The 18826-nt window shown below is 45.1% G+C and overlaps 2 long non-coding RNA genes across 2 annotated transcripts in view; one reads left to right on the top strand and one right to left on the bottom strand.

The window, feature by feature from the left end:
• LOC140588822 (uncharacterized) overlaps positions 1-9762 on the bottom strand; it is a 90026-nt gene extending 80264 nt beyond the window's left edge. The window contains exons 1-2 of the long non-coding RNA XR_011990022.1: positions 9441-9762; positions 5604-5697 (exon numbers count right to left, since the gene is read on the bottom strand). This is a non-coding gene — a long non-coding RNA (uncharacterized lncRNA). The remainder of the gene's footprint in view (positions 1-5603; positions 5698-9440) is intronic.
• Positions 1554-18817, top strand: LOC140588823 (uncharacterized). Its single transcript, XR_011990023.1, has 3 exons — positions 1554-1678; positions 17339-17515; positions 18064-18817. It is a non-coding gene; the product is annotated as an uncharacterized lncRNA (long non-coding RNA).
• The last annotated feature ends 9 nt before the right edge of the window (positions 18818-18826 follow it).

Raw genomic sequence — 18826 nt, 5'->3', positions numbered from 1 at the left:
GGATGCTTTACTGTTTGCATTTGATAAATAAACTTTGATTTGAAATGTTCAAATTATCACAGCACTGCATCAGTTATTTGATAAAAAATTGCATCAAGAGGGTACGGGTCTTTTTATGCCAGTTCAGGTCAGATAATTAGTTGTTTTGATCAGTTCTTCGTCAATTGTTGTCGATCCAGGCTGGTATGTGTACAAAGTGTCAGCCAGAATGAAACTGAGGCTGCTGAGGAGTCTGATGACCAATGTGTCTGAGTGGATGGAGCTGGAATCTGCTGGCGAGATCTGAGCACGTTGAAATTCCCCGAGGAGCTCAGCCGCAGGCAAACAGCGAGCTGACAGGCATCATGTGGCCAGTGTGGGGCTCGGGAGCAAGAGTGGGATGGAGGAAAGATGCGTCTCATGATTGGGGTAAGGGGGGAGTCCACCATCAGTCTGTAGAGTGGAACCACAACAGAGGTGTGTGGCTCAGCAGGTTACAATGTAGCGGTTATGTTCGGAAGGTTGTTGGTTCAAATCCCAGCACCTGCCCAAAGATTTTACCATTAGGCCATTAAGCGAGGCCCTTAACCCCCGTCTGCAGAGACCACCTGCCCCCGCTTTCTCAAAAATACATGTTGCTTTGGATAAAAGTGTTTGCTAAATAAATAAAATGCAAGAACTGAAAACAATTCAGCAAGCCTTTTATCTAAGCTTACTGGCCCCGTGTGAATGACAGGGGCCTCAGCAAGGTACTGGGAAGTGGTAAGAGGGTTTATTAAAATGTTTATTGTTCCCGGGTTCCTGGGAAGCATCTGTGGTATTTTTAAAGTGTCACCTGGACGTGAAAATAGATTCTTCTTAGCAGAATGAATGAAAAATATATATGAATGAAATGTCGAGTGTTAATGCTCTGTTAATGCTTAAGGCACGTCCGCTTTGCCGGGGTCAAGGAGTTTTGGGGGGCCGGGGGTGGGCGAGTGGGGTGGGAGACGTGACCCCCCCCCCCCCCCCCGGCAATCCAAAGGTCAAATCGAGGAAATCCATGATAGAGTGTCACTGAACGCAAAGCCTGGCGCTTAATCAGGCCGGCCCCTGTGGTGTATGGGTTACAGAGCAGCCTGAGATTGGTGGGAGAGATGCCGGCTCGCAGCCCGCAGACGCGAACACCTGTGGGAACCTGGCAGACCTCCAGCGGCAAGCGGAGATGCCTCCAGTGTGTTTTTTTTTTTTCTCAGACAGGGTCAGAAAATAAAATCCCTTTAAATAAATGCCTTTAAGACATCCTTAAGAGATCTATACATCGGAATCAGTGACGGAAAGACTTCAGGAAATAGATCCCCCTGTGCTGGGATCTCTTGCTAAGCAAAACAATCCGCATTTAAAATAGATAATTATATCTTAAATCTCACCCACCCATTACACCATCAATCAATATTTTTTTTTTTTGTTTGACCAAAAATAACATTTGCAAACAAATGCCGATTTTAAGAGGAAAATGGAAACATCGAAATCAAGTTCGGCCCAAATTAAGCTTCTTGCTTTGTGTTTTTTTCTTTCGTTTCTTAGTGACCGGTAGGACGTGCCGGCTGTCTGGCGTGCGGAGTGACAGGCGGAATCTGGAGTTTAAATAGATCTGGACGCAGTCAGCAGCGCCCGTGAAAGAGAAGCCTCGAGGGAGGGATCGGTTTACCGTCAAGAGGTATTTTTTGAAGCTCTTTGAGGGTGGGGGGCATGGGGGTGTGCGGCTGGGGATGGAGGGCGGGGGTGTGAAAGTTTGGGATGCTCGCTTTAAGGGAGTTTGGGTGGGGCTCTAATCGCCAACACTAATTGACGTCAGTCTGGAAGCATCGGAATTAAAACCTGCGGGGAATGTCTGTCCTTTGGCCTCTTACTATCAACTTGATTCACTCGTTTACATTCCTTATCAATGAAACCCATTGGTTTGAGCTGATTAGATGTTTTATCGATCCGAGCCTCACCTCCAAAGCCCAGCGTCGGGCGGGAGAGACACGGAAAGACAGCTGAAAATCCCAGACTTCTACATTACTTACCATAATTTACCTGAAACATTCACTGCGGATCTTTGGGAGGCCAGAGGTGAGCATAGATACATCAAAAAGTATCTTGTTACAAATCACACATACTTGCTCATCAAGTGTAACAAACACATGTAACATTACAGTCCTGCTAATGTGTAATATTTGTAAAATATACAGCTTGCTGTAACTTTAAATCAAATAATAATTTTGTGATTTACTTGTAGTACTTAACCTGTACTCCACTAGGTCGTGGCTCAGGTGGGGGTGTGAGGGGGAGATACCCATGGCTGTCAATAAGGTAGCAGGGAGGCAGCGTGTGTTAAGGGCCGGGCGCTAGTGGTCCAAGCAAAATACCAGCAACCTCCACTAATGCTCTGTAAGTTTGTCACACATTGACTTGTTCAGTTCGCCATGTCGAGTCGCAAACAAAGACAGCTGACAAGGCAGGTCCGTCTGTGAGGGAACATCCCCCATTTGGCTATTAAAGTTAAATTTAACAGAAGCAGCTTCCTTGGGTATTTTTATTGAAAGTGTGAGCCTGGATCTAGATTGAATTTCTTCCTGCGGAACGTACGGGAATAGGTGCACTTAGGTAACTCCGTGACAGGTGCATCCGAGTCTTTGCCTGGCTTTTAATCAAAAGCGCGATTTTACCTCTCCGTAATTCTCAGTAATACAGCTGTCGGCTTATTTGCATTTTCCATCTCACAGAGCCAGTTCCGGAAATGCGGCACTTTGTCTGCACTTGGCCTGTGCTTCCTCCATTTGGAACCCAGGACGATATTTTGAAGTGCTTTCTTTTTTTACTGGCTCTGCCAGCTGTCTTCAAACATTTACCACTTGTGCAGTCGTTTCCGATGGGGTGGTCAAATCTCTTCGGGTCCCTGTGTGATTCGGTGTAAAGCAAAGAATGTAAGTGGTAGATCTATTAATGCCACGTAGCTAAGATCACTAGGTGATTAAGCTTCTGATTTCTGAAAAGGAAATCAGTATAGATAATGTGCGTATTGCTGCTCTGTGCTAGTCCCCTGTCTAATCATTTCCTGTTGTCTTGCTTCTGTTGAGTTCCTCCCAATCTGGTGCGCTGTGCCAAATCTATCTCCGCAGCCGGAGATTGAGATTGACTCGTTGACAGGGGAGTTTCTAGAATCGACTGGTTCTGATTCATTTCTGGCCCATACCGTGGTCCTCTAGCTGGGATGGAGAATGGCGCTTGGGTTGGACTCCCTTCAGAACAGTCCGTGGATGCGAACCAGACACTGACAACACAGTCAGCCAATGAAATGAAGCTTTATTTTCTGTTTGCATAAGTATGAGTACAGGTACACTGGTATGCTTCTTATCACATATCCCATCATGCTCTCCTTTGAGATATCCACACATATATATATTTGGCAGCCCAGGAAACATTTTGGAGATGTTGAGGGCCTTGCTAAGGAGCCCAAGTGACATATGGGCAGGATTTGAACCAGCGACCTTCTGATCACAGGCACAGAGACCTAATCTGCTACGCACATGGCACAGAGCAGCAGAGGAGGACAGACGGAGCAGACAGAAGAGAGGGAGGGCATGTAGATATGGGATGCGGAGCAGAGACAGACACGTACATCAGGAACGGCTCAGACCCAGACCTGTCAGACAGACCAATCTTCATCGATCTTTTCCCGTCTCTGCATCTTCATCTTACATTAAAGCGGTCAGCCATCGCCAAGCGTTTTTTTTACCAGGGGATCCTTTCGGTAATCATAACAGCACCTACCAGGGGACTGGCCACCTGACTTGCCCCGTCTCCCACGTCAGGTGGCTCCGTCCTAAATTGGGGGCTCAATGCGGGCAGACGCAAAGACGCTAACCAAAACCGCACTCCGCATCGAATGCACATCATTACCCCCCCGGCCCCCACGACCGCCGCGGCCCACAAAGGCTGCCGGCATGAATTATTCACCTCTGGCATGGGGATGCTCCGCATCCCATTTGGGACTAACCTGGGGGTGGCAGACGTTAGAGAAGGTGAAAGGACGTGATCAGGGGTGGGCGAGAGTTCCTCGGACATAAGCCTGTGACACAGACCTCATTAGTAAGCCAATAATGTAGCAAACCTTCCAGAATCTTTTGCCCAAACAAGGCCTCGCTGTTTGCTAGCTATGGCTCATTACATCCGTCTCATCTCAAATCGCGGGAGCTTCTGATCTTCGTATAAATATATTTTAAAATAAAACATCCTTCGGAAAGTTCGCAATAAATCATTGAGGCGCGGCTCGATAAAACAAAGGTAGCCCTCGGCGTTCGGTGTCAGTCTTTGAAGATAGCTGACGTCTTAGCGAGGAATTTAGTTTTACGTTCTGCTCTGTGCGGCCGTTTCTCCAGCTCCGGGTCCATGAAATGTTAATATGGGCTGGCGCTGTAACTGCACCTTGTTAGACTGAGCGTGAGAAATCACAGAGAAGCGAATTCCCTGTCCGCCTGGCAGATTAAGGCCGCCTGCTGGCTCCGCTCTTTCTGTTAAAGTCATCAAATAATACAACGCCGCCCTCGAGCAGAGTGTTTGCTAACCAAAGAGTCATATTTACCTCCACTTTACTGTACTTGGTACAAACGTCTCAGGATGCATCAGTCCCACTACAGATTACCCCAGGAGGGCTGTGCTAGCAGCACACTGTCGAGGGACCTTAAAATACCCCCAAACTCCAAAAATAACTGCATCCATCCATGTTCCAGGGCAGCCTTGTGATGAGCCCATTGGCGATCCAGGGCTTTTGGGGCTCAAAGCCGGGGATGCATACAGTCACATGCACGATGAGCCGAAGCACGTGGGGGAAACCCTCACACACACAAGGAGAACTTGCACACTGCACACACACAGGGAGAACGTGCACACTGCACACACACAGGGAGAACATGCACACTGCACACACACGGGGAGAACATGCGCACTGCACAGACACGGGGAGAACATGCACACTGCACACACACGGGGAGAACATGCACACTGCACACACACACGGGAAGAACATGCACACTGCACACACACGGGGAGAACATGCACACTGCACACACACAGAGCCAGGGAGCAGGAATTGAAGACGCAACCCTGGAGGGGTAGAATCTCTGGGCTACTACTGAGTCATCAAATCTGACCATTTGAGCAGCCATATTTAATGTGACTCTCCATAAGAGTCCATTATTTGTTCTATATACGAAATATGTCAATGTTAAAATTAACTGTAATGGCAACACATCCCTAATATTGAAAATCTGACTATCTGGAAACATCACAAATAGTGACATGATCATAAATTAGAGCCATAATTGAGTATGTGAATAATCTTTCAGGGGTACGAAAACCAGAAGCAAAAAACTGTGGTTGGGAGGACTGGGTCCAAAGGTCCTTTTTGTTCTGCTTGGGCGCTGAATCATCTGATTCAGGTAATTGTGTTAACTGGATCTGTTTGAGTCCCTTTCTGGGCTTTTAATGGTGTAATGATGAGCCAAGGAACTTCTTGGAGCCCTCCTACCCCCACACAGGTCGAAATTAAATATCCCCCCGAATGTGATAATCCAGAGAAAACGCCGGTGTCTCCTTGCCTGATCTCCCACGTTGGGTCGCGCGGTTCCGCTGACGCGGCATATCTGAGTTCTCCTGCCTCTCGTTCTCAGAACCCGGGAGGTCTCCTCGCTGCTGCAGAATAAGAAGAACGAGGTCCCAAATCGAGACTGAAGGCACAGCGCCGCCTGTTTTAATTAGAAGGTACCTTCACCCATGTCTGCGGTGGGCTCGCGTTGGCACCCGGATTTCCATACGCCTTCCAGTATACCGGGAAGCAATAAGTCTTCTGTGACACGCGCAGAGCGTCTGGCTCAGAGCGGCGTTACGCACTTAAAGCACGCCACATGTCAAGTTACAGATCAATGGCTCAATCAATAGCTATTTATAAACAGAAGTGATACACCTCCCTCCTCTTGGCGGAGAGCGCCCATCACCCCGGCTCCCGCCTCAGCTCTCTGCGCGTTACCCGAAACTCTCCCCATCCTCCCAGGCTGCAACCTTCAGCTCAAAGCACATCCCCCCCCCCCTTCCTGTTCCTGCTGTGCCATAAGCCCGCTCCGAACCTTCAAAAGTAAACAGGTCGGGCCAGTTAGCTCCACCTCAGGCCTGGCGTGCTACAGGATCGCAGGCCTGGCCTTTTGTGTCCACTGTAGCTCCACCTGTTGAAAGCTACCTTGGCGACCCACAGACAGTCCACGTTTCTGCTCCCTCCCAGTTACTAGCACACCTGTAGCAAGTATTCGGGGATTTTCATTGCTTGGTTCATTCTTGCTTGATTGGTTCAGGCATGCTGGAAGCTGGGAGGGAAACGTTATTATTAACTATTACAGTCACAGAAGTAGCTAGAACTTCCAGGCCCCCTGACAAAGGCCCAATCCCAAGCCGGTCCCATCACCATATTGAAGTGTGTCTCAAAGCAGTAAGGGCTAAGGGGGGGAGGCCAGTTATGCCCTTATGAAGCAGTGCAGGCTCACTCAACTCCGCTACCACTTCAATATCCCACAATGCTTTGCACACAGGAAACAGAACACCATGAAAAAAGATTGAGAATGATGCATTGCCATTTAAATGTAAGAAAACAATTATATATTAAAATAAAATATTAAATTAAGTTCATCTTAAGTTAATGCAACTAAATGGTTAAACACACACATATGTTACTGAGTATTTTTGAGGACAGTTCGTTTTCATGAGCTGAATAGGCATGACAGTAATATTTGTCCATTTTCATTCAGTCGTACAATTTTAATCAGAAGAGGATCCATCACACTGCTCACAGCGTAGCCCAGATTGTATGATATATAATGAACTCAAACTAAAAATGCTCAGTCAGCGTGCTGACTCCATTGTTGTCTTCTCGTGACGGATAAACTTTTTCGATTCTCCTAAAAACCCGTACGTTATTAAAGAAACGACAACACGGCCTCTTGAAGGAGCCTTTTTGACGCGTCACAACATAAAACACTGACATGAAAATGCAAGACTGAAAAAGGCAGAGCGAAGGGTGAGTCCGTCACAAATCTTTTTAGTGGAGATTTTCCTCAGTTTTAAGTCATAGGACCTCATTGAGTCGCAGTAACTCAGAATGACGGCAGACTGTCGATGTTAGAGTTTGGGATTAGGCCAAAAAAATCGACTAACTCTCTCCGCTCAGTTTCGCATATAATTTTACGTACTCTGCCCCCGATTCTGCCTGGGTATCCATGCCCCTTTGACACCCTGATTACAGTACATGCATCTGTAAGAGCAGGTGGGAAACATTCTCTCTTGTTTTTGTCCAGAATAACACTCCACTGAAGACACATGACAATATCCTATAAATCAGGATACATTTCTCTGTCTCACACACTTTAAGATCCGACAGACTGAACAGCCAAAGTGAGAAATTACCCCCCCCCCCCTCCATTCACTCTGTCATGGTTTCTCCTATTGTGCTTATTATGCAGATGCCAATACTAAGTGGCCTGTACGGGGGGGGGGGTGACACGAGAAGTGCAGGTACAAGCCGTAATCAGGCACTGCCAATTACATCGCATCGTTCCAGCCACCAGCGAGGCACGTGACTGAGAGGTGACTGCCCGGTTCCCTGCTCCGTCGTGACAGCGGGAAGAGAGTTCAATCCAAGCACAGTCCTGATTCACCACCAGGATTTATTCTAGCTAAAAAAATACCCCTTTCCATGTATTGCAGTGGGGGTACAAACATCACCAGTTCTTTACATAAGTGACTTCTTTTGGCCAGTTCCAAAGCACTATTAGATGTCACCTCAGATGGAAAACAGCTCTGATTTCAATTCGCCGGGCCTGCTGAACGGTAAGAACCTGTCTGTTCAGCGATGAATCAGAGGGGAGCCGCACCATGGCGATGAGTACCCAAATCACGGTCGATTTTCTTGTTTATCGGTGGCACATCTCATCCGTGTTTCACCGCGGGCGGGACGATCTGTCACAGCAGTCTGCGGACGGGCTGACGCTGCGTTATTTCATAAAACGCCAACTTCCAGATCACTTAGTCGCAGAGGCGGCGGCTGAAGGGGGAGGGGGGGAGGGGTTCCTGTCGCCGATGCCGTGCAGTTTCCATTATCAGCTCTGTCAAAGTAAGAATCCAGCATGAGTACCACCGGGTCTGAGGAACGGCCCTATGCGATGCCACAGTCAAGGAACGGGCAGCGTTCGGTTGCTCTCGGACGGATGACGTACAGCACGTTCTCGCCAGCATCTCGAATCATGTGGCACAGAAAGACACGGAAAGACACGGAAAGGAAGAGACGCCCCCCTCACCGTCAGCATGACAGCGAAGCGGGGATTAATGGAAGACAGATAAACAGGCCGTGATGTCATAGGATCAGCCATGACTGAGATAACGACAAAGCGGGTCAACAAAGCTGGAATACAAACCAAAGAAACAGCGAGATATGTATATAAAATTGAGTTAGAGATAAATAACAAGAATCAGGTTTGCAGCATGTATGCATTCTAAATTTCTATGTGCGGTGTGGGGTCTTTTAGGTAGATTTATCATGAGGACTAAAAATTTCACATCGACGGTTGATTATTCCTCATTTTACTTCAAACTCACGCTTCCATTGAATATGGCTGTTCATTCATATTTCATATCAGTGCAAATGAAACACCCCTGTCTTTATTAGCATACTGGATAATGGAAAACAATGTTTGCAATTCATATATCAAAATTTGTCGCCAGACTGATAGTTAAAGCTCAGACTGTAGGTCGACAATCACACTTTGCAGGATTATCACTGACACAACTAGCAGTACGGAGTCTGCCTCATCACTTTTGAAGGTTATGCTATTTATATATAAAATGTGTGTGCATCTGAGTTATTTCTGTGTGTACACTATACACACACACACACACACACACACACACACATATATATATATCCATCCTCCAACTTCAATGTACTTATTCAGTACATTTATATACAGAATGTTACCTCCTATCTTCACTTTCTGTATTCACCAATATGTCACATTAGCAATACGTACTCTGCACCTAATGTAGCAAACTATTTGAAAGTTATATATATAATTCACATATCTATTCAGTAATGACTCAAAAGTTTGGCTTCCAGTCATAGCAGAGCACTTATTAATCACTCATCTTTCAAAACACATACATAAATTCTCTCACTATAAAACTTATTGTGGATTGGGGGGGGGGGGGGCGGGCTACATATTTTTTGAAAGTCTTATTCCGGAGCCATATTATCTTTGCATTTTGTCAGTTTCTCCCATGCCTCCACTCAAACACACACCGAAGAACATTATGAAATGATTTATTTCACATTCATTACAGCGTGTTCCGATGCTGTGCCGTTATAAAACATTTTTCTTTTCAGAGAAAAAACTTACCAGCCAAATTAACAGTTACAGTCATTGTACAGCCAGGTAAAATTGTCGGGTTTGAAAAAAGAGTGACTTTGACGCCATCTAAAATGAAATGATCTGCAGGGGACCGGTAGGTGCCTCGTACTCCGTGCTGACTGCAGGTGAGCTCGTGAACATTTCTCCAGGATCTAGAGTCTCCCGGCCGCTTCTACTGGCTTTTCAATGGTGTCCTCATTGTTGCGACTCAAAAAGTCCTGCTCCTTAAATAACAGGCCACAATGCTCGTGTTGTCCTACACTGTGGAACCCAGTGTGGCGGCACCCAATCGGGTTTTTCCCTCGCCAGGGACGGGTTGTTCTCAGACAGTGAGATGCATACAGTAACTCTGCCTTTAACCACCCACCCCCTGACTCCCCAAAACTCTGGCTCTTGCCCAGAGGAATCTCCACGATAGCAGGGGGCCCACACCAATGACCCAGCATTTGCGTAGGTATGAGTTAGCGCAGGGGACAAAGCCGTGTTTTCTTACACGGGACACGTTTCCTACCTTCCACGGTAAAGCAAACGCCACTGACATCTGTCACACAATTTACTGATATCTATAGCCCAGCCCAAAACAATGCACCCCATTTTATACAGTGCGCTAATATAGAGCTAATATAATACTTTACGATTACTACAACACCTCCTGTCCCAAATCTGACCATTTATGTCTGGCCTGGACGCTTGTTATTTCTCATTCTGCCAACATAAAATACATTACATTTCAGAAAAAAATGTTGGCTTTCAGTAAAACGTAGTATTCATACAACCGGTCCAATTATGTTGCTGCTGACTGTGAGGACTGGGCATAAATTATATGTTAGGTTAAAATTGACATGTCTAGGTACAGCTTTTTTGTTCCTTAGCCACCAACTGGAATGTTAAACAGCTGTTTTGAACCAACTTGTGAAACAATATGGCAGATGGGGGGGAAAAAAACCCTTTCTGATTGGTTGCTTCAGAATCACATGACCAAATTATATCACAGACTTGCCATTACATGAACATCATCAAGAAGTTCAAGTGGTTTTGAATACATCAGCGTTTCACGTGTAAATAGCTACGCCTTTGCTTCAGTGATTGATAGCTATTAACTTTTAAAAAGTCATGCAGACATCATAGCTCCATTTTAAGTTTCGAAAAGGTGCATTTCTTTTTAGATAAAGGGCTTAGATTTATTGCCAAGCGAGGGTAATACAGCAGATAAATGGAGTGAAAGTGTCACTTCTTTAAAATTAATGCTTATGAAATGTTACTGTGAGGGAAGAGAAGTGAAAATGGCTGACAGATATTGACTGGCTCAGCTGAAGATGGAAGGGCCTCATCTCTTTGGCAGACTGTGCATTTTAAAGCATTAGCGATGCTTTGGTCATCGCTTTCATCTCACGGTGCAGACTTACCATGGCGACTAGGACCAAGAATCACCAAGGAAACCGGAGGATCTACTTGGGGGATTTGATTGGACAGAGCCGCCAAGCAGAGCTCGCAAAACGTCCACACAAAACCACACACACAGACACACACATATATTATATATATATCACATACTTTCCATTGGATGATTATTCTCAGCGATGCTACATTCAAAGCCAGAAAAGTAACAGAAGGAGTGAAATGGCCCATTTAACCTGAATGTGAAATGTTGAGGTCAACAGTCACATGCATTTTGCATTTAAATCTCTAAAATTGATTATGATTGGCTTTGCACTTCTCTACATGTCTGTTTTAAACCTATAAAAAATGACTTTTTATTATGTGCAAGTCTTTAACCCAAAACAGCATCCTCACTGTCCTTCATCCAACAAATTTTCTGCAAAGAGGTCTGCTCACTTCTGGTGACTTAAATTTCCATTGTCGCCAGTGCACCAAGCCTCGTGCTCACGAGAATAAGCTACCAGCCTCCGCTTCAGCTCACACTGTTCTGTGCGCTGCGTTTACTCAGAAAGGCATAATTACTACAGATGTTACTCCTGCCGGTCGGGTCAAGATGTTTTGCATAATTAGTTTTATCCATGATCCATCCATCTTCCAGATTCCTCACGAATTCATGGTGAGCTTGGAGCTTATTTCAGGAAACACAGCGGGGGAAACCCTGGGGAGGATGTCAGTCAACAGCATCATTATTATTATCATTTTCGCAAATTAAGCTGAAGGTGCAGGAGTTTGTGTCTTTTCCAAATACCTGGAAATTCTGGATGTTCTTACTGTACAAAAACATGAATTTGAAGCTTTGATATTTAGAACGTAGATCCTAAGAAAGTAGACTTCAAGCCAAACAGCAATGTTGCCTTTCAAACACCCAAAACCTGACCACCGCTAGGATGCTGGAACCTCATATTTGGTTTGGCAGCCTTGTTCCTCATCATAGAAAAGTGGTGTGTGAGATTTTCAGCTGGTTGAGATTTCTCCTTTCAGTTTTAGACCTGGTGCTGCCATAATCCTGCTCGTTCATTATGTGCACCCAGTCGATGTGACTCTACCTCCTCTAACAATCGGATAATGATGCGGAAAACTTGCCTGGGGTCAGATGTGCAAGATCGCAGGGTCATTATCTCAACACACAGTGTCAGCTGACTCTGATCCTGGCTGGATGTATCTGTCACGCCAGACGAGATGAAGGACTTGAGGGCAGGCGTTGTGGCGAAATTAAAAGGTGGTTTATTGAACTCAATGAACAGAGACTGGAAATAAACAGGGTTGCGAGGGATCAAAACAGGAACCAGGGAGGGCACAGGCAACAGGAAGGTTCAATGATGATGACGAGAGTGGGGATGACAAACCAAACAGGTGCTTAAATATAACAAACTGACAAGGGGCTAACGAGAGGCAGCTGGGTGAGATTTCCATACGAGTGTTGGGAATGAGAGGCAAGACAAGAGGGGTAAACGAGTAATGGGCGTGGCTTGATAGGGCCATGACAGGGAGGAGGCAGGAAAGGATATGTCAGGATCCTCCAACTTTTCATTCATTTACGGTACTGTGCAAAAGTCTTCGGCAGTCATAGAAAACAATAGTTGTATTTAAGTCTTTATTTTCTCAGACTAAAGCACACAATTTAACATTAGGGTATATGTAACTTAACAGTGACACAATAAAAACTATGAAGAATCTCTTCTGTTTCGCTGCCTTTACTGATATCTTGCTGGATAGGTAGATTAACACCACCTTGACTAAGATGAAGATAGGATAAGACAGGACAGGATAGGATCGGACAGGACAGGATAGGACAGGATAGGATAGGATTGGATAAGACAGGATAGGATTGGATAAGACAGGATAGGACAGGACAGGACAGGAGAGGATAGGATAGGATAGGACAGGATAGGACAGGACAGGAGAGGATAGGATAGGATAGGATTGGATAAGACAGGATAGGACAGGATAGGATAGGATAGGATAGGATAGGATAGGATAGGACAGGACAGGATAGGATAGGATTGGATAAGACAGGACAGGACAGGACAGGACAGGATAGGATAGGATAGGATAGGACAGGATAGGATAAGACAGGACAGGATAGGACAGGATAGGATAGGATAGGACAGGATAGGATAGGATAGGATTGGATAAGACAGGATAGGACAGGACAGGATAGGATAGGACAGGATAGGATAAGACAGGACAGGATAGGACAGGATAGGATAGGATAGGACAGGATAGGATAGGACAGGATAGGATAGGATAGGACAGGATAGGATAGGATAGGATAGGATAGGATTGGATAAGACAGGATAGGACAGGACAGGACAGGACATGATAGGATAGGATAGGACAGGATAGGATAGGACAGGATAGGATAGGATAGGATAGGACAGGATAGGATAGGATAGGATAGGATAGGATTGGATAAGACAGGATAGGACAGGACAGGACAGGACAGGACAGGATAGGATAGGATAGGATAGGATAAGACAGGATAGGATAGGACAGGACAGGAGAGGATAGGATAGGACAGGACACTTGCTTCTAATACTGGGGTGACTTTAGGAGAGGTTTTCAATTGGCTAAGTTAACACACTTTGACTGACATAATATCATAGTTTTACACAAACATAAAGATCATTTAAACATCATTTCCTTTGACTGGCTAAGACTCTTGCACAGTCCTGTAAAAGTGACTGGCACTGTTCCCCAACAAACAGGAACATGTACAAAGTTACAGCGACGCCGACTACAGCTAGTTCAACGGCGGCGCCTCTAGGCTATTAATCTTCCCATTAAAATGTTCATCTAGAGCAGCGGTGCCCAACTCCAGATCTACTTTTACTCGGGTTTTCTCCTGCTGAGCTGGTGTGTCTAACTTGCCCGTAGTTTGTGGCATTGCATGTCCGGTTGCGAGACGGATACATATTATGCAGATTTTTCAGGCTAAATGTTTGGAAAAGCCTCAGATGCATACAGCTCTTCTTAGCTATTGGTTTCCCAAGCTCCCAGGTAGACTGAGATGTGGGTTGCCTCTGAGAAAAAGAGAGGCAGTCTGGCAAGCTTTGGGCACGGCCCTTACATGTGGTGAGGAGGCAGACTCACAGAGTTGGCCTCCAATTGGACGACTGCCTCCAATTATGGTGCTTAACAAGCGGCGAGAGACCAAATCCCATGAGAAGAGCACCATTCAGCCTCTAATATGCTGTTTAACAACCCTTGCCCTACTGATCCACCTTGTATTAATCTCAATTGGCTGGATTTATCAACAGAAGACTCTTCTGCTTTAATTTCCTAATTGTGGAAAATGAAATTATGTGGGACAAATATATCAGAAAAAATGTACTGCATGTTTCTAAATATTGGGTTTTCATAGTGTTCATTGTTAATCAAATTTCAAATAAATAAAGGCTACATATTTGTAGCCCTTGAACAATTAACCAAGGCACTGATTAAATAAATTAGTAAAGACTTTTTTGTTAGAGCAATGATTGAAAAACAGGAACATTTTATTAGCAGAAATGCATGTAACTTTTTTTTCTAATGTGGTTAACAAGATTAGAATTTATTGCATGTCCTCAAGTAACATATTCTGTTATGTGATTCAAATCGTGAAATGCATTAATCAGCAAATTAATCATGCCTAATTAATTGAGAGCTCAGCTGCTCCAAAACCCTGCATACAGTGGGTCATGGAGACTAGCAATGGGATCAGTACTGTAGAACTTCAGGCTGAATTTCTATAGCACTGTACTATAACTTTTCAGCACTTATTTAGTCGATTATTTTTGCTTTGGACTACAAGGTCGCAATGTGATTAGGACTGTAGCCTGACTCCAGTTCACTAGTCACCTGTCAGAGGCGTGGCCATTCCCTGTGACCACGCCCACTTCCAGATGACGCTGATTTACAGTCAGCCACACCTGCAGTCAATGCGTTTGAGCTTATTCTCTCTCCTTGATAAGTCTTTGTCGGCTGGCTACTTGTGTGGTTTTTTTTTTTGGCTGATCTCTGGCTTTGTTTGGTTTTGTAATTTGGAATTGTTTAATCACCGCTGAATTTGCATTCATTTTGCATTCTGGCTCCGCTTGACATCTAGGTTCTAGTAAACCAATCCTTGTAAGCACTCCGAATTTACATGCTTGGTGAAAACCATTGTCAGTCAGCTCTTTTGTCCTCAGCTGCCTTCGTTGGGGTTCTCACAGTCAGCGGCCCAAACCGTGTCATCACTGAGTTCTCAGAGGCTCTGAGACTGAGAGGCAGAAGACCCGGCCTCACGTGTGTTTCAAACTGTGCCCTTTGACCTGGGACCATGTGCCCTGCCCGCAAGTTAATACATTTTCTTTGATTTTCTTTTCCTTTTGACATGACAGTTGTGGGCTTCTTGGACCCACACTATCTATGTGTGTGGAGTTTGCATGCTCTCCCCCTTTCTTGAACGGGACTGTCTTCATGAATGACCTGATACTGGTCAAGGTCATTAAAGAAGACCGATTATTGTTTTTGGGGTAAAAATTACAAGTGTCTTGGGCTCAGCCCAAGTTCGCTCACACGCCAGTGTCCTTAATCGCTGCATTACCAGCTTAAAAGTGTAAGGTTCGATCTGAGATGATTTGGATGAATGTTACCTCTCAGTACAGCCGTAGGTCGGCATTAGATAGGCAGCTCTTCATAAGCTCTTCGATAAAAGTCACTGAACATAACGGTCTCCCATCTAAGATTGTGTCTGCTGATATTTTCTCAGGAGGATAGTCAGACCACCATGACCGCATTCTGACCTCATTCACTGTTTCACTGTCCTGGTCACATGTGTGTTAAAAAGAAGATTCCAAGAAGGAGCAATGCAGTCTGGCTTTTTGGACCGGCTTAAGCATTGTGGCCACATTTCAGTCTTGCTCTGTCGCTCTCACATCCACTTATCTTTAGCTTGCACCTGAGACCCAGGGGAGGATCTGCAGTATAACGGCACTGCATCACTGGATGGTCATTCGCGTTTCTTGCTTATGCCACGTGAGCATGGAACAAGCCCAGTGGAAAATGAGGAAAGGCGAACAGCCCCTTGTTTTGTAGCTCTGAATCTGGAGTATCCCCAAGGGAAGGGGACACTGCCTTTCCTTCATCTCTGACGAATGATCTTTCCGCGCCTGGTGTCCTGAGGGACCGTGTCTCACGCAGACGGAGGGAAATGTCATCTAGCAGAGATGTTCATCCTGTTTTTAATACGAAGGTCTGCTGGGAATTTGCAACAGATAGGCCACGTTCTGCTAATGCGGTAAGAATATATGTGCATCGTTCCCCGTTTTTCCTGCTTGATTTTATGCATCGTGACCTTCGACTGGAATGAAGTGTCTACAAAAAGCATCTGCTAGACATCAAAACAATTTCAAATTATCGTCAAGCTCTTCGGCGTAATGAAGCATCCAGACTCTTAGCGCACCCAACTGAACCGAGACCCATAACAAGAGCGGCGGAATGAAGGAATTTCATCATTGTCAAATCCTTTCTCGGGGACTTCAGTATGATGTCAGGCAAACACATTATGCATTAAGAATATTGTGAACAGTGTGATTTCTGGAGTTGATATTCTGAGCAAAAGCCAACACATGACATGGAAAATTAACACGAGGATTTGTAAGTATGGTTTTTGGCTCTTTGTGCATTTTAACCCTGCAGTATTCCGGAGATTTGCTATTCCAGGGTATTCCGTAGTCCTTACTGTAAGGGTTCCCGGCCAACTTGGATGCATCAGAAGCTATCTGGACCTTTGCCCTTTGGTTTGCATTCAGCTGGATGATCCACACGTGAGTCATGAGTCCAGTTTGAGCAGGGCTAGGATTTCAGACTACACAATTTTCTTTTTTTTTGTCACTGTGGCTGACATTAGTCACTAAACACTTGTGGCTTCCCGCTGAGCGCAGAGAAACAAACCGCTGTTGATCTTTAAGCTGAACACACTGGCAGTCCCTTTATAACTGGATGTTCTTTCCACCAAATAAAAACTATACCTGACCAATAATTGCTAATTTTACACTCCATGTACTCATCCAGCTCAGTTCAGTTTTCAGGCACCAGACCCGTGATTATGCAGCATTTTCAAGGAGTCAGCGTTATTTGTAGAGCTGTCAGATCTTCTATGAAATGTTTTAATTGAAGTATTTTTGTCGTTAAGGACAGCCACCGCATGGCCTGTCCTGCGCATTTACACCAAGCTGGCTGTGAATAGGATGGCATTCTTCAGGCAGTTTATTACTAAACCCACTGAAGTTAGGCAAGCTGATCTTATTCATGTACCGTAACAGATTTAATAAATGTGCAGAATGTTTTTGTCATAATTACTAGTATTGCTTCAACCCATGGCTTCTATGTTATGCCATGGAAGACACAGTAAGAAGATATATATATATATTAATTTTTTTTTCCCCCTGCATGACACTCAGATTAATTGTGGGTCTTCGTAGGAAAAGACGGCAGAAGGGATGAGCTATCGTTCCCGGCAGGGGTGCCCAAAATGGCGACCATTTTTCGACTGCTGCATCATCAAAACAAGAATGAGTTGACACCTGACATCCCCACGCTGACTCCAGCTGTCATGAGAAATGACTTTGCTTTCTCAAAGGTTGTCACTTCGAGTCACGGTGAGTTTTTTTCCCCTATTTTATACACACCTGTAAAATATGCAAAAATGCAACTGCCTCTATAATTATCAGATATAGCGATGCTTCATGCTGTTTCTGTCACTGTCTCTGGTTTGCTTGGGTTTGTTTGTAACACCAGAATAATTTCCCCTTTTGAGGGTGTGACGTAAATCTCAGAGGCCCCAGCACGAAAGTGCACCCCGGTACACGCTCAAAGAAGGGCTGTAGGTTTAGGAGGCCAAAGACAAGATCTCGAGTTCATAGAAACCGGCGGCAGATGAAACTCCCAACATCCACAGACTGGATCAGATTCGCAACATAAAAAAACCCCGAGAACACAAGACAGAAATGTCGCTAACACAGCAAGTGCGAGTCTTTAATAAAATGCCAAGTATAAAATGTCATGCTCTTCTTCATAGGTCTGGCACACTTAAACCCCCGGGCTACATCCCAAAACCCTTATTTGCGCCCTCCTCCCTCACTGACTTTCCTTCGCCCCAGAAGTTTTTCCATATTCCATATGTTGAAGTGCTGTCTCAATACCTTAGGGATCGCGTCATCAAGGGCCGACTTTTGCTCAAATCACTTCGCCAGGGGCCTGCGGAAGTCTAGCGAGAGTTCCCTTTGCGGGAGAGAAATTCACCTTTGGTGACGCCCATCCATAACGCAGCATGAAAGCTTCTTCGTCTGTGATGACTTACATACATACCGACAGACCATGGTAAGCCATCAAGGGTGCAGGTGTGTCCCGATACCACTTTGTATTCGCTACCTTCCTCGCTCAATCACTCATTTCTTCCCTTGACAGCGAGTTATCGAGGGAGGGGGCCGTTAGAAAAACAGTTCTGGGATGTGGCCCTAGTTCTTAAGCTGGCCTGTATGGGTGTACAGTGATTGAGGGTAATAGACCATCAGAGGGTGCAAATAAAAGAAGATCAGCACCGTGTGACAGACAACTAGAACCTCCCAGACATCAAAATGGAGAGAAAGCCAGTTCTGAGTAAGAGAGAGTCTGATTTCCTTTCCATTCTCCTTAACTCCCTCTTACATTTACCTGGACGCAGATTCAATATGTTGGAGCCAGAGTAAATATCAGAATTTATAGATTTATATATACTGGCTTTCACGAGACACGATAAGCTGTAACCTTACAGAACGATGATAGAGTGAGATATTCTGCATTCCTTGGCAGACCTGTATTCCTGGATCTGAAATGAGTAGAACTGACTGAAGTTATAAACTCTGTGCGTGCCCTTGCTTGTGAATGTCACCTCAGTTTATTTCAGCTTTATGTGATTTCACGATGTCTAG

This window comes from Paramormyrops kingsleyae, chromosome 4 (assembly GCF_048594095.1).
Source record: "Paramormyrops kingsleyae isolate MSU_618 chromosome 4, PKINGS_0.4, whole genome shotgun sequence".
Lineage (NCBI taxonomy): Eukaryota > Metazoa > Chordata > Actinopteri > Osteoglossiformes > Mormyridae > Paramormyrops > Paramormyrops kingsleyae.
This window is presented reverse-complemented; position numbering and strand designations above follow the sequence as displayed.